Here is a 12,637-nt window from a genome sequence, read left to right as displayed (position 1 = left end):
ATCCTCTCCTCGCCCAGCCCCTTAACTGAGAAGTTCATCATCTGGGGTCTCATTCATCAGGAAGTCTCTGGGAAATATTTACATGGAAAGATGGTCTAGCGCCTAATGTGGGCTCCTCATCACACAGTAGCTTTCACTTTGGAAAACTGGGAATCTGCTTCCAACTAATAAATACACATGTGCATTGCCTGCGTCCTAGGGTGTGATGGGTATGTTCTGGTGTCAACTTGGCCAAATGATGTTGTCCAGTTGTCTGGTCAGGCAAGCACTGGCCTAACCGTTGCTGCAAGAATATTTTGTGGCTGGTTGATAAACTGGAGGCTGGTGTATTAAATCATCAGTTGACTGCACCTGTGGCTGAATACATCTGGGATCAACAGTTAAAGATGTCTAAGGAAGAAGAGAGACTCTTTCACTGCTTCTGCAGCCAGGTGCCTCTCCTGTGGGGTTCATCCAAACCCTTCATCAGAGCCGCCAGTTTCACAGCCTGCCCTATGGATTTTGGACTCTTCCATTCCCACGGTTGTGTGTGACACCTTTATACATCTCATATTCACAGATCTCTGCTTTTGGTTCCGTTTCTCTAGAGAACCCTGACTAATACACAAGGGTAGGGACCAGAGGAGGGAATAGGAAGAGGTGAAGATGTGTTATTTCCATTTTTCTTAAAAGTACTTTTACCAGATCAGAAATCTAATTATCCTTTCATTAAGATCAGTTTCATTGACCACCACCAAGAGTCCCTGAGCTGCAATTCATATAAAATCTTCACCTCAGGATAGCTCCAAGAGGTGAACACCTGAGTCTGGGTCTCCTCCATCATCCTTATCGGATCCAGCTGAGCACTTTGGAGAAGAAACTTTGCAGACAGAAAGTTAGCATCTCAGGAAATCCTGCCTGGCTATGCAGTCCTTGCTGAGAGCCTCATAAGGGAACAGGTGTAGAGAAAGCCTTGGGGAGCAGTGGCCCCAGTGCAAGGCAAGTGACAGAAGCAAGGGCTGATAAGCACTGGTTGGAATATGGATGGGACCCAATCTGTGGGGATGGATGTTCTTTAGAAGTCAGAGATTGCAAAATCATCTCATAAGTCAGTCACAGGTCACAGATGGCTTTCCACTGGACAATGTGGCTTGCAAATGGACTTTGTTAAGGAAAGAACTGAATTATATGCAATTTTGAAAAACAGAATTTTTATGTATAATATTGATTACTAATGTTCAACATCATATGTCATTAGGGAATAGCACATTATAATAGACACCACTCCACATCTATTAAAATGACTAAAATTCAAAAAAGTGACCACACCAATTGCTAGCAAAGCTGTGGAACAACAGGGAATAATAATGTTGTTGGTGGGCAAACAAAATGGTACAGCTACTTTGGAAGACAGTCTGGCAAGTTCTTACAAAGCTAAACATAAGGCTACCATACGATCTAGCAAGTACACTTGTGTTTACCTAAATGATTTGAAAACTTACATTTACGCAAAAATCTGCACACAAATATCTACAGTCTATTGTTTCAGTTTATCAATGCTGCCAAAATGTAACACATCAGAAATGGAATAGCTTTTATAAAGGGGATTTATTAGGTTACAAGTTTACAGTTCTAAGTCCATCAAAACTTCCAAATTAAGGCATCCAGAGAAAGATACCTTGACTCAAGAAAGGCTGTTGTCTGTCACATGAGAAGGCACATGGCAGTCATCTGCTAATCCTTGCTCCTGGTTCTGATTCCAGTGACTTCTTCTCTAAGCCTTCATTTACCTTCTGGGGCAAAACTCTGGGTTCTGGCTTTCTTAGCATCTCGTGGGAAGGCATATGGCACCATCTGCTGGGCCCTACACATCTAGGCATCTGCTCTCTCTGCCGGCTCTCCACGCATCGCCAAATGCCTGTGTCTATGTTGGCTCTGGCTCCTGCCTAGCTTCCGGTGGCTCTCTCAGCCCGTGGTGTTTCTTGGGGCTTCTGCATTTCCAAATGCCTGTGTCTGCATCTGTGTCTGTGCTGCTTCTGAGCTCTTTCCGATTTCGTGAGCTCTCCAAAAGACTCCAGTAAAACTAATTAAGGCCCACCTTGAATGGACGGAGTCACATCTCCATTTAATCAAAAGATCCAACCCACAACTGGCTGTATCACATCTCCATGGAAACAATCCAATGAAAGTTTCTACCCTAAACAATATATCAGCCCCTACAAGGTTGGAATAGGAAAAGAATATGGCTTTTCTGCGGCACATATCATCTTCACACCAGCACACATCTTTTTGCAAAGTTGTCAAAATTTGGAAGCCACCAAGATGTCCTTCAATAGATGAATTGATAAACTGTGGTACAACCATACACTGGACTATTATTCAGCAATAAAGTGAAATGACTTATCAAGTCATGAAAAGACATGGAGGAAACTTGAATGCACATTGCTAACTGAAAGGAGCCAATGCATGTACACACTGTGTGATGACAGCTATGTGACACTGCGAAATGAGGACAACTGTAGTGATAGGAAAATGATCAGTGGTTGGCAGGGGTTCTGAGGAAGGACGAAGAGGTGGATTGCAGGGGGTTTGGGGAGCAGTGAAACTATTCTGTATGATATTTTAACAGTGGATACATGGCATCATGCATTTGTCAAAACCTATGAAAGTGTACACCACAAAAAGTGAACTTTAACATAAAGTGTGGAACTTGAGCTGATATTGGCTCAACAGGTGTAACAAATGCACCACACTAATGCAAGCTGTCAATAATAGTAGAGACTGTATTTCGACTGCAAAGTAAAAGGAAAGAGAGGGTACACAAGAACTTTCTGTGCAATTTTCTGTAAAACTAAAACTGCCCTAAAAATAAAGTACATAAAAGACTAAATTGCAAGGTTTAAAAAATATTGATTACCAATTTTATTTTTAAAATTATATAATCTTGCATTGCAAACCCAAAGAGCAACAAGGCTCTGGGACTTGCAGTGTTGGTCTCTTTTGAAAGGCACACACTCTCAGTTCCTAGATTCTCCACAATTCCCTACACCAACCGGGAGGCATGTTTTATCTATGCTTATAACATAAAAAACAAGGGAGGGGGAAAAAAGGATAGATCAAGAGAGATATGTGTTTTTAGGAAAAAATTCTCAATTTCTAGCCATTACAGGCATTTGAAACCAGAATTAGACAAAGAGTGAACGCATGTATTTTCTTGGTTTGATTAATATAGTTCTGTTCTATGGGTGATGCTAACGGTTTAAGAAAAACAAAACCCAATTGGAGCTGGAGAATCCACTTCTCCCTTTAGCAACCACAGGAAAAAACTGAAGGAGTATAATGTTCATTAACATGTAAGAAATTGTTCCTATAAGAACCACTTTGGCAAAATGAATATTGTAAAGTAAGTACAGTGGTTTCCAGGATTTAATCTGTGTTCCTCATATTTTCTCCCTTTTCTCCCAGCCACCTGGGAGGAACCTGGAAGCACAGGCTGCCTGATGTGGTAAGCTACGGGCATCTGGCTCAGGGCCTTCTGAGTCCACCGTGTGTAGCAGCCCAAACAACTCCTCAATGGGTCCATAGCACAGGGAAGTATTTGCAGACACAGGTTCACCCTTTAGGCCATGGCAGACTTGGCACCCTGCAGGATTAGTGCATTTTACGGTCCCAAGGTGAGAATGCCATCCTATAAAGATCTAAATCCTCGGCAAGTAAGTGCCTGGCAAATCCTCTTTCATTTTCTAGAACCATATGCAAGTGCGCACACACACCACACACACAAACACACACACAACATAAACTCTCTCTCATAAACTCTTTCCCTCCTCAATCATTTTCTCTCATCCCATAGCCCCAAAATACTCACATGGATAAGCTGAGTAAACCTTTCAACAACCTGGGAATGCAAGCTTTACTCTAGCTCATTTCAGAAAAAAATGCAACAATAATGTAAGCCACATATTAAAGACCAGTGGCCAATAAATGCCAATGAAACTATAAGCATTTGGAATTTCCTTCCTCACTTGTAACATTCTCTCCCTCTTTATGAAGAATAAGCATTCATTCATTCATTTAGTCACTTAAATATTTACTGATGCACTGATTTATTAATTCACTGTTGTAGGCTATGAGGATGGTAAACAATTCAGCCCAAGCCCCTGATTTCATGAAGTCACACAGGGGGTAGGAAATAAATCTATAATATCAGCCAGCGGTAACTGCTTTGAAGAAAACCAAAACAGGGTAAATGATAAAGGATGATCGAACACAGGGTGCTATATTAGATAGTTTGGCTTGGAAAAGCTTTCTGCAGGGAAAGCATTTGAACAGAGAATTTGATGATAAAAAGGTGATGATCTGTAAAAAAGAATATTTTAGGTGAAAAGAACAGCAATTGGAAAGTTCCTGGGACATGAATGACAAAGAAGCCTATAAGGCCAGAGTGGAGTGACAAGGTGTGTTAAAAAATGATGTCAGAAGGAAGAGGCAAGGTCTTCTATGACCTTGTAAGACCACAGAGAAGCGCCATATATAATTAGGAGCTCCTGGCGGATTCTTATTGAGTACAAGACATGTTTGATTTTGTTTGTAAAACATCCCCCCTTCTAAGCTATGAAGGACAGGGAGTCAGAAGTGAGAGAGGAAACAGTGGTCACTACAGAAGGCCAGGAGAAGGACACTGACAGTGGTTTAGAACGAGAGGATGTCATACAGAGAGAAAAACCTAGTTGGACCTGGGACAATTTTGAAAGTAGAACCTTCAGACACACATAGAATGCACTGAAAGATAGATGAAGGGATTTAGAGTTGACATCAAATAAACTTACACAATGTAATATATGAGTAATCATATTTATTCAGTTATTTCATACTGGGGCATGGTAAAGAAGAATTGGAGGCGGCACATAGGGAGTTGCTGGTGGGAGAGCACACATCAAGTAAAGCTTTACAAGCCATGGTAAAAATGTAAATTGTATCTAATTGTAATAGAGCCACTATTTAAATCTGCCACCTCTTGGATCAACTGGTACTAGGGGAACTGGATACAAAAAGGAGCTACTCTGAGACAACTGAGGAACTCTGACTCCAAACTTCCTAGAGATTCTACTAGGGTCCTCATGTCCAGGGGGTCCCACATGCCCCCGAGTGGGGATAAACAGAGCAGACATGGATGTCCCAGACCGTGTGGGAATTGTCAGCATCCTTCCTGGGGATGAGGCCATTGGATGGACGGTGTCTGTCTGGTTTCAGATTCAGTAAACCTGTCTCTCCTCCAGAGGAAGGACAGATCAGGTTGGTAAATTATGTTTTTCCCTTTGAAACCTCTCTCAACTTTCAAGGTCACAGATACAGCGGTACTCAAAAGGGCCTAAGGGTACCTCCCTCTACTGCCCAGTTTTTCAGCTGTTAGCGCAATGGAATCCTAAAACCTCCCTTCTTTCTGCCTTTTCAGGTCCAGGAGTTTGGATAGACAATACCTATGATTAAAAGAAGACATCCTAGCAGCAGATATCTTTTCTACTCCTAAAATTTATCATGACCACTATCGTGACACATTGTAATTTGCAAATATTGCTTATATATTTTCTTGCTATAAAATATGATTGTCCAACCTAACCATTATAGCATCATGCCCACACTGAACATTGTAAATGACAAGATTTCAGTGAAAACACAACCATGTGATAAAAAGACCAGTGAAGAAATTCAGTTTTTTATTTTTATTTTGGAATAATTCCAAACTTACAGGATATTTGCAAAATTTACACAAAATCCATGCAGAAGACTCCAACGTAATCTCCACTCAGATCCCCAAAAACCACCAATTTTTAATATTTTCACACATTTGCTCATTCGCTCCATCCATCCACCTATCCATATTAATCCGTCTGCCTAACTCCCTCTCTCCCTACCTACCTATCTACCTATTTGTAGTGATTTGCAGCTGTACATATCCCAGGAAAATATGTTCTTAAACTTAATCCTTTGGTTGACGAGGTTACTTCAGCTAAGGTGTGGCCCATCTCCATCACCATGGTCTTAACGCCATTACTGGGGAAGTTTATAAGCAGAATGAAGTTCAGACAGAAAGAGAAACCACATAGGGAGCAATCAGAGCTGAACATCACTGGAAGAGAACGGAAAGACCAGGCGACACCGCCAACGGGCCTAACCATGTGACGAGCTAAGGACCGAGATTACCAGCCCAGAATGCCACGGTCACAGGGGAGAAAGCAGACCTTGATTTCGACTTTCCTGTAGCTTCAAAACCATGAGCTAATAAGTTCCTATTGTTTAACTTCATGGCATTTCATTGAGCAGCCCAGAAAATCTAAACAATACGTAACTATTTTCTAAAAACTTGAGAGAAAGTAGTCCACATTATGTTCTCTGAACACTTTAGGATTCGACATATATTTCCAAAGAACAAGGATAGCCTCTTGTGTAATCACCTTAAGTATAATTATCGAGTTCAAGGAACACTGAATATCAATAGCCTATAGGCTGTTTTCCATTTTTTATGTGGCCTAATAATGCCTTTTTTGGGCATTTTTCCCATTATTAGATCCAACCTAGAACCTTGTATTGCATTTAATTGTCATTGTCTCTTTAGTCTCTGTTTGTCTTTTTTATCTGTAGAAACATAAACATAGCAAAATTTCCCACTCTCAAGCATACAATAAATAGGATTAATCACATTCGCAATATTGTGCTACCCTCACCACCATTCATTGCTAGAACATTCCCACACCCAAAAACAGAAACCTTGTATCCATCATGCATTCACAACTCACCCCTCTTTCCACCCCTGGTAACCTGTACGCTGCTTTCTGTTACTATGAATTTGTATATTCTAGTTATTATATGTAAGAGGAATCATACGAAATCTGTTCTTTTGTGTCTGACATTTCACTCAACATGGTATCTTAAAGATTCTTCCACATTTTAGCATGCATCAGAATTTCATTTCTTTTTACAGCCAAATAATATTCCATTGTATTATTAGTACACACCATATTTTGTTTAGCCTTTCATTTCTTGATGGACGTATGTTGCTTCCATCTTTTGGTTACTGTGAATTATGTTGCTATGAACACTGGAGTACAAGCATATTTCCAATGTCCTGCTTTCAATTATTTGGTGTACACACCTAGAAGTGGGATTGTGGGGTCATATGGCAGTTCTATATTTAATTTCTGAAGAAACAACAAAATTAATTTCCACAGTGACTGCACTATTTTACATTCCTATCAATAATGTACTAGTCATACTTCTCCACGTACTGGCCAGCAGTTTATTTTCCTTTTTTTAAAATAACAGCCCTTCTAGAGAGTGTGAGATGGTATCTTATTGTGGTTTTGATTTGTATTTCCCTGCCAACGAATGATGTGAGTTTCTTTTGATGCACCTATTAGTTACGGTTCTCTAGAGAAACAGAATCAGCAGGGAACACTTGCAAATACAAAATTTATAAAAGTGTCTCACGTGACCGCAGGAATGCAGAGTCCAGAATCCACAGGGCAGGCTGCAAAGCCGACGACTCCAATGGATGGCCTGGATGAACTCCACAGGAGAGGCTCACCAGCCGAAGCAGGAATGGGACCTGTCTCCTCTGAGTCCTCCTTAAAAGGCTTCCCATGATTAGATTTAGCATCACTAATTGCAGAAGACACACCCCTTGGACTGATTACAAATGGAATCAGCTGTGGATGCAGCTGACATGCTCATGACCTAATCCTATGAAATGTCCTCATTGCAACAGACAGGCCAGCGCTTGCCCAATCAGATGAACAGGTACCACAACTTGGCCAAGTTGACACGTGTTCCTAACCATGACACCAGCTATGAATCTTTTTTGGAGATTCACAGCTTAGCCCATTTTTTTAATGGTGTTTTTTTTTTCATTTTCTTGACAATGTCCATTGATACACTAAAGTTTTTAAATATGATGAAATCTAATTTACTTATTTTCTGTTCTGTCACTTGTGCTTTACGTGCAAAATTTAGGAATCCACTGTTTACTACAAGGTCCTGAAGATATCTCCCTAAATTTCTTTTAAGCATTGTATAGTTTAAGCTTTTATATTTAGGCCATTGATCAATTTTAACTTAATTTTTGTGTATGATGGGGCCTGCTTTCATTTATTTTTTGGTATGTGGATATCCAGTTCTCCCGGCACCATTTGTTGAAAAGATGATTCTTTCCCCATTCAGTGGACTTAGCACCCTTGTCAAAAACATTTGGCCACAGATAGTTTTGGCTATTCAGAGTCCCTTGTCCTCTATATGAATTTGATTATTTACTTTTTAATTTCTGTGAAGGGGGCTGTTGTATTTTTCATTTGGGTTGTTGCATTAAATCACTAAGTCACTTTGGGTGGTAATGGCATTAATGCCGGATATTTTTCCATTAATTTAGGGTTTCTTTAACTGCTTTCAAAAGTGATTTGCAGATTTAATTTACAAGTCCTTTACATCCGTGGTGAAATTTATTCCTACATACTTTGTTCTTTTAGTTGCTAAGGTAAATGGAATTGTTTTCTTGATTTCTTTTTCGTATCGTTCCTGCTGGGATACAGAGACACTACTAGTTTTTGCATTTTGATCTTGTACCTTGCCACTTCATTTATTAGCTCTACAATTGTTCCTGTCAGGATTCTCTGGGAGCCTATATACAGAATGAGTACGATGTTATCTTGCCAATAGGGATAGCTTTACTTCTTTCTTTCCAGTTTGGATGCCTTTTATTTCTTTTTCTTGCTTAATTGCTCTGACTAGGACTTCTAGTACAATACTGAATAGCAATGATGCCAGTGGACATTCTTGTCCTGTTCCTGATCTTAGGTGGAAAGCTTTCAGTCTTTCACCATTGAGTGTAATGTTAGCTGCGGGTTTTTCATAAATGCCTTTTATCATATGGAGGAAGTTCCCTTCTCCTCCATTTTTTTACCTCAGTGATTTTATCAAGAAAGGTGTTGATAAATGCCAAGTGTCCTTCTGCATCAATGGAGATGACCATATTTTCATTCTTCATTCTATTAATGTGGTATATTACATTTCTTGATTTTCTTATGTTGAATCATTCTTGCATTCCTGGTTGGTTTTGCAAAACAAAAACCAAAAACATAAAAAGAAACAAAAAATAAACTCATTTTCCATTCTTTGCAGCTAGGTCTGTGTGCATGCTCTCCTTGGGTTTGTCTTCTTAACAAGGAGTTTACACAGCAGCCAGAGGTGAAACTGCAGTGTCTTCCCTGGCTTTTCTGAGTATATGCCTTGCACTGGGCATGTGCTGCCCTGGTAATGTTTCTGTTTGCAGGGATCTGAATGTCTTTCCTTCTCCCTATAGAAGAGTCTTACCTCCCAGTTTCAGATGCTCTATTGTATGTCTTAAAGGTAGTAATCCTTTGCCACAGACCAGTGCAATTTGATTATTTCTTATACTGATTTAGCTGCCTGTGAGCTGTATCTGTGTGTAAGGCAAGTTATCTGATTGCCAGATAAAGACATGTCCTTCAGGCTGCCACCAGATAGAGTGACATGGCCCTGCATGTACCCTACTACATACAGAAAGGTCAGCCTGCTCTCTCCAGAGCCAGAACTAGAGGTCCACAGGCATGTAGGGCAGACCTGCATGGAGGTAGTGAGGAGAAGCAGGACCATCAGGGATGCCACGAGATTTCCTACCATTTTCCAAGTTGCTTTTTCTTTGATTCAGCAATCTCCTTGTTACAGCAACCCTTTATGTCTTTTCTGGAGCCTTGATAAAAATTGTGCATCAGTTATCGCTTGTTGCTTACAAAGCTCCTCAATGGAGGAAGGTATCTGGGAGTGTCTTTATCCACTATCTGGGTGACATGATGTAAAATTATAAATTTTTTAATTGAATTTTAACTTCTTTTTATCCTTTTAATTATTTTAAGAAATAAATTATTTTAGTCATTAATTTAAACAACTGCATAATAAGGACACAATTCCTCTAAGAACAAATTATAGCACAGTGTAGACCATTCTTATTATGTAAAACAAGGTCATACTACCCAGATGAACTTGTCTTAAAAGAAGCAGCTAAAACATAACTCCTTACAATTAATGATTTTTACAAAATTAATTCATTGGATTGAGTCTTAATATAGCATCAACTGAAAACATCCTATTTATTGAAAAACATAGTGTGGCAGGTTGAATTGGGTACCCTGGAAAAAGTTGTTAACCTTAATCCATTCATGTGAATTTGAACTATTATAAATAGGACTTTTGAAGATGTTATTTTTTATTAAGTTAATCCTTTACTGGAGGCTTTATAAAAGGAAAGCCATGTGGAGAAGCAGGAAGCTGGAAGTCAACAGAAACTGGAAGAGAAAGGAGAAGATGGCACCATGGGCATTTCCATGTGACAATAAAACCAAAGCCTAAAGGATCCCAGGAAGCCATTCCCAAATGCCAGTCTTTAAGGACAGAGAAAGCATTGCCTTGCTGATATTTTGATTCTGGACTTTTGCTAGCCTCAAACTGTGAGCAACAAATTTCTGCTTTTTAAGCCAACCCACTTATTTGGCATTTACGATCACAGTCAGGAAATTAAGACACATAGATACATATCACTTAATTTATTCATTTATTCAAAGTGCTTTAATTGAGTTCCTATTATGTCAGCAGTGCCATGCTAGTTGCTGATGATACAAAACTTAAGGCTCAGAAACACCCTAAGAAAGGTAGCTCTAGCATGGAATTTTTGGAAAGATAAAGAAGAGCTAGTGATTCAGTAAAGCCATGACTTATGCATTTATTTTTAAGTTGAATATTGTGGAGTACTTTAACATTTTCTTTCTAGTGGCTGATGATTTTCTATAAGATGCTGACCTTCAACAGCAAAATGTGACCCCAAATTATCTGTGCTCAACACTCAACAATAGAATCACAGATGCCTTTAGCTGAATTCATTTTTATTATTTTAGTATTGACCCACAGAGAAGGTAGCTTGATCTCTTGAGTGAAATACTAACAAATATCATATCAGATCTGAAGTGCAGCCTTTTCTTTTTGCTCATTCAACTTGTAACTTGGAAGAAATTGGTACAAAGGTGGCTACTCCCAGGGTATTCTGAGAATCTGATGATCAGAATGGAAAAATGAGTTAGCAGAGAGGGGATATATTCCCACGTGTGAACACACCAAATTCAAGAACAGGTGTTGTTACTCAGGAAATAAGGAATAGATGCTGATTTTCCTTCATCCGTCCTTCCTTCTTCTCCCCTCCTTCCATCCCTCCCTCCCTTCTACCCTCCCTCCTTCCCTTCAAGCCAAGCATCCAAGTATATCTAAACGAATGCACTCAACATTTCACAGTTAATTATAATCAAGCTTATGAATGAAATACTGCTTTTAAATTTGGCCCCACTGTAATTTTAAAAGGATAACATGATTATTAGCTGATTTTTGCAGCATTCATCACACTCTTTACCTAGCTGTTACAATAACAAACACTGTGAAAGAATGAATAGTGCCTCATGCAACACGGCCTAAATTTTTAATTCTGAACAACCAGGCATGAAAGTTGAGAAAGAATAGATTGGGTATATATTAAAAGAGTTGATTGTAACAATCAAATAAAACGCATTCATGATATCCATTATCATTTTTCTGTAGCATGACAATTAGCTACAAATGATAAGCAGTTTTTATTAATTAGTGTAATCAGCTCTACATTTGAACAGCCAAACTAAGTTTTTTCCAGTTCTTCAGTATCTCCTTGAGAGACTGATATATACTTGTTCCAGCTTGCTAGGATGCCAAAAGAACACACCATAAAATAGGTTAGCTTTTAGGAAAGAGGATTTATTAGCTTACAAGCTTACAGATCTGTAGCCATGAAAATGTTCAAATCTCGGCATCATCAAGACAAGACCTTTTTCCTGAAGGCCAGCCATCAGCAATCCTGGACTTATCTGCCACATGGCAAGGCACGTGGCAGTGCCAGTTGGTCTTTCCCCTCTCTTCAAGGTTTCATTCTTTCAGTTTCTTGCATCCATGGGTTTCACTCTCTTTGTCTGAGTTTCATTCTCTCACAACAGACTCCAGTAAGAGGATTATGACCCATCTTGTATGCAGTGGCTACATCTTAACTCAGTTAAGATCCCACTCACCAGAAGATCCTATTTACAATGGGCCCATACCCACAAGATTGGACTACTTCAATAAAATACTTTTCTGGGATGCATACAGCTTCAAGCCATGACAAACTCATCAACAAATATGTTGTAGAGCCACAGATGTGTTGTACAATAATCGAATGTTTGCTCTGAAATGCTTATTGAATAAATATAGGTATATTTACATATCCATCTCTTATCACTCTCATCTCTCTCATCCAATCCTCCCTACTCCTCATCCCTTTTCATGTTCTGCAATTTTTCCCCCTCTAAACACCACCATACATCGCAGGTCCTGGATCATGCTTCCCCTAAATTACTGCTTTTCTTCTCTGCCTACAGTTTCCTTCACTACTAAAGTTCTTAACACAGTGTCCTCTTACTTGTTCCCTAGTCAGAAATTTCAGCTCCTGGGTACCAATGGACTTGCCTGCTGACATTGAAGATAAAAAAAGGGACAAGGCAATATGATGCCAAATGAAGAATACTACCCAGATGGACAC

The 12,637-nt window shown here is 39.5% G+C and overlaps 1 protein-coding gene across 2 annotated transcripts in view; it reads right to left on the bottom strand.

Moving 5' to 3' along the window:
* Nucleotides 1-12,637, bottom strand: part of NKAIN2 (sodium/potassium transporting ATPase interacting 2) — a 1,040,630-nt gene that overhangs the window by 892,838 nt on the left and 135,155 nt on the right. The gene's annotated exons all lie outside the window — the stretch shown is intronic.

This window comes from Tamandua tetradactyla, chromosome 5 (assembly GCF_023851605.1).
Source record: "Tamandua tetradactyla isolate mTamTet1 chromosome 5, mTamTet1.pri, whole genome shotgun sequence".
Taxonomy (NCBI): Eukaryota; Metazoa; Chordata; class Mammalia; order Pilosa; family Myrmecophagidae; genus Tamandua; species Tamandua tetradactyla.
Note: the sequence above shows the minus strand (reverse complement) of the source record. Positions and strands in the feature narration are given on the sequence as shown.